This window comes from Papio anubis, chromosome 11, assembly GCF_008728515.1.
Source record: "Papio anubis isolate 15944 chromosome 11, Panubis1.0, whole genome shotgun sequence".
Taxonomy (NCBI): domain Eukaryota; kingdom Metazoa; phylum Chordata; class Mammalia; order Primates; family Cercopithecidae; genus Papio; species Papio anubis.
The window spans coordinates 89,849,393-89,852,972 of NC_044986.1; the positions used below are offsets into that span (position 1 = coordinate 89,849,393).

The following is a 3,580-nucleotide window of genomic DNA, read 5'->3' on the forward strand; positions in this document are numbered from 1 at the left end:
CAAATATTAGAGTGGCCTATATCTGGAAATTTTTAGGAAAAACCCCCTGAAATTTCATGGTGGGAAACATAATTTTGCTTAGTTTAGAGGTTTTGAGGGATTGTTTTAAAGAAAAATTTAAAAGATAAACAGCATTAAATGGATATAATAGTTATAAAATAAAAACATGAAAAGTCTTAAAAATTAAAATATATTAATATATTATAATAAAAATATTATAAAAGGTTATAAAATTCTTTTGTAATCAAGATTGGGATTAGATTTGTTTATAAGGTCTTATTAAAATTAGCCATAATATTAAAAATACAGCCAGGTGCGGTGGCTCACACCTGCAATCCCATCACTTTGGGAGGCCAAGGCAGGCGGATCACGAGGTCAGGAGAAAGAGACCATCCTGGCTAACAAGGTGAAATCCCATCTCTACTAAAAATATAAAAAGGAGCCAGGCATGGTGGCAGGCGCCTGTAGTCCCAGCTACTCGGGAGGCTGAGGCAGGAGAATGGCATGAACCCAGGAGGCAGAGCTTGCAGTGAGCCAAGATTGTGCCAGCCTGGGCAACAGAGCAAGACTCCGTCTCAAAAACATTAATAAATAAAAATAAAAATAAAAAATAAAAATATTAAAAATACATTAATACTCAATTAAAAGTTGTTTTTTTTTTAATAAGTTTAAGATTTGTTCTCCATCGAACTTATCAAAGAGTATGTATTCCCATGTGCCGGAGTGCCAGGTCACCACATACTATTATGTTGGCTTTGCATATTTGATGATGTGTTGCTACCAGGATGCCATCTGGGTCTTTACCAGCATCCTCCTCTACATCCAGAGGACCAAGAGCATGTTCCAGAGGACCACATACAAGTATGAGATGATTAACAAGCAGAATGAGCAGATGCATGCACTGCTGGCCATTGCCCTCACGATGTATCCCATGAGTACTGATGAGAGCATTCACCTCCAGCTGCAGAAGAAATACACGGACAAGATGCTGCACATGCAGAAAGGTGACCCACAAGTCTGTGAAGAACTTTTCAGTTACTCCTGACCCAAGTTCCTGTCGCCTGTAGTGCCCAACTATGATAATGTGCACCCCAACTACCACAAAGAGTCCTTCCTGCAGCAGTTGAAGGTGTTTTCTGAAGTACAGCAGCAGGCCCACCTTTCAACCATCCCCGGCTTCCTCAAGCTCTACACCACCATGCCTGTGGCCAAGCTGGCTGGCTTCCTGGACCTCACAGAGCAGGAGTTCAGGATCCAGCTTCTTGTCTTCAAATACAAGATGAAGAACCTGGTGTGGACCAGTGGCATCTCAATCCTGGATGGTGAATTTCAGTCAGCCTCAGAGGTTGACTTCTACATTGATAAGGACATGATCCACATCGCAGACACCAAGGTCGCCAGGTGCTATGGGGATTTCTTCATCTGTCAGATTCACAAATTCGAGGAGCTTAATCGAACTCTGAAGAAGATGGGAAAGAGACCCTGATGACATTCACACACATTATTCAGGAACCTGTTTTGATATATTATAGGCAGGAAGTGTTTCTGCTACCATGAAACTTTTACCTAGATCAGTCATCAGCCTGTCAACTCAGTTAACAAGTTAAGGACCAAAGTGTTTCAAGTGGGTATCAGTAAGGGATCTTTGGAGCCAGGAAAAAAAAAAAAAAAAAAAAAAAAGGTTTGTTCTCAATGAGATTACACGCAGTAATAATTTTTAATTCTCAAATCTGTTTCTTTTTAAAACTTTTGAGATTCATATCTCAGAAGTTCAACCTTTACTATATTTTTTTTACACATTATTTACAGGTCACACGTCATTACCCTCTGTTTATTTTCCCCTTCAAAAGGTATATCTTTTTACTTGGCTAGAATGGTAACTTTGTCCTTCAACTTTTCCATCAGCTTTTAACTTTTCTCTCACATTCTATTTCTGCTTTTATAATACTAAAATATTGATCTCAAAGGTCAAAAAGATTTTTTCTCAGATGCAACATTTTATACTCTTAACTTTTTGATAAGTCTGAATTGTTGCATGTAATCAGGAAATTTACCATGCTATTATTAGGTTGGTGCACAAGTAATTGTGGTTTTTGCCATTACTTTCAACAGGATTGTAATTGTAATCCCCATTACCTTCAAAGGCAAAAACTGCAATTACTGTAGCAACCTAATACTAGGAGCCATATATCCGCCTGCTCAAGGTGCTAGTTTTCATGTTTACATTCCTCTATAATACAGTGTTCACTCATGACCTTGAATACATTGTGCTTGTGTCTAATTAATTCAAGTATCCCTTTCATCAGGTTTGACTTCAAGTTATTTAAACAGACTTTATTTAGGCACTTCTCATTCTCAAGTGTGCCTCAGTCCAGGTTGCTCAGATAGTTGCTCAATTAAGTCAGTGAGAGAGTTGGGGTCATAGATTTAATTCATTAATCCACTAAAGCATCAGTCCAGATAGCCATATTTTCAGTTAATTTCAATTAGCTGCTCATGAAGGGTTGGCCAGTTGAATGGAAGTTGATTCTTGGCACAGCCTTCAAGTGGCAATTGGTTTAAAATGTCCTGAGTTCTGAACCATCTTGGGGGCTGAAACAGTTTGGATATGTGTCCCTGCCCAAATCTTATGGTGACTTGTAATCCCCATTATTGGAGATGACTGGGTGAGAGGTGACTGGGTCATAGGAGTGTATGTCTCATAAATGGTTTAGCAACATCCCCTTGTTGCTATTCTTGCAACAGTGAGTGAGATTTGGTTGTTTAAAAGTGTGTGACCCCTCCTCCCACCCTGCTCCTGCTCTGGCCTTGTGATGTGCATGCTCCCACTTAGCCTTCTGTTATGATTCTAAGTTTCCTGAAGCCTCCCCAGAAGCCACGCAGATGTCAGTATCATGCTTCCTGTAAAGTTTTCAGAACACTGAGCCAATTAAATCTCTTTTCTATATAAATTACCCAGTCTCAGGAATTTTTTGTTTGTTTTGTTTTGTTTTTTGGTGGGGGGGTTGTTTGTTTTGAGACAATCTCGCTCTGTCACCCTGGCTAAAGTGCAGTGGCGTGATCTCAGCTCACTGCAACCTCCACCTCCTGGGTTCAAGTGATTCTCCTGCCTTGGCCTCCTGAGTAGCTGGGATTACAGGCATGTGCTACCATGCCCGGCTAATTTTTGCATTTTTAGTAGAGACAGGGTTTCACCATGTTGGTCAGGCTGGTCTCAACTTTTGACCTCGTGATCTGCCCACCTTGGCTTCCCAAGGTGCTGGGATTACAGGCATGAGCCACCATGCCTGGCCAGGAATTTCTTTATAGCAATGTGAGAATGGACAAATGCAGAAAATTGGTACCAAGGAGTGGGGCATTACTATAAAGGTACCTGAAAATGTGGAAGCAGCTTTGGAACTAGGTAATGGGCAGAGGTTGAAAGAGTTTGGAGAACTTGGAAGAAGACAGGAAGATGAGGGAAAGTTTAGAACTTCTTAGAAACTGGTTAAATGATTGTGACCAAAATGCTGATAGTGATATGGAAAGTGAAGTTCAGGCTGATGAGGTCTCAGATGGACATGAGGAACTTAGTGGAAAC

General features: G+C 40.4%; 1 pseudogene across 1 annotated transcript; it reads left to right on the plus strand.

Annotated features, from left to right (window-relative positions):
- Positions 1-601: 601 nt before the first annotated feature.
- On the plus strand, positions 602-1,725 carry LOC116269476 (annotated as a pseudogene). Its single transcript, XR_004177044.1, has one exon. The product of XR_004177044.1 is annotated as a eukaryotic translation initiation factor 3 subunit L pseudogene (transcript).
- The last annotated feature ends 1,855 nt before the right edge of the window (positions 1,726-3,580 follow it).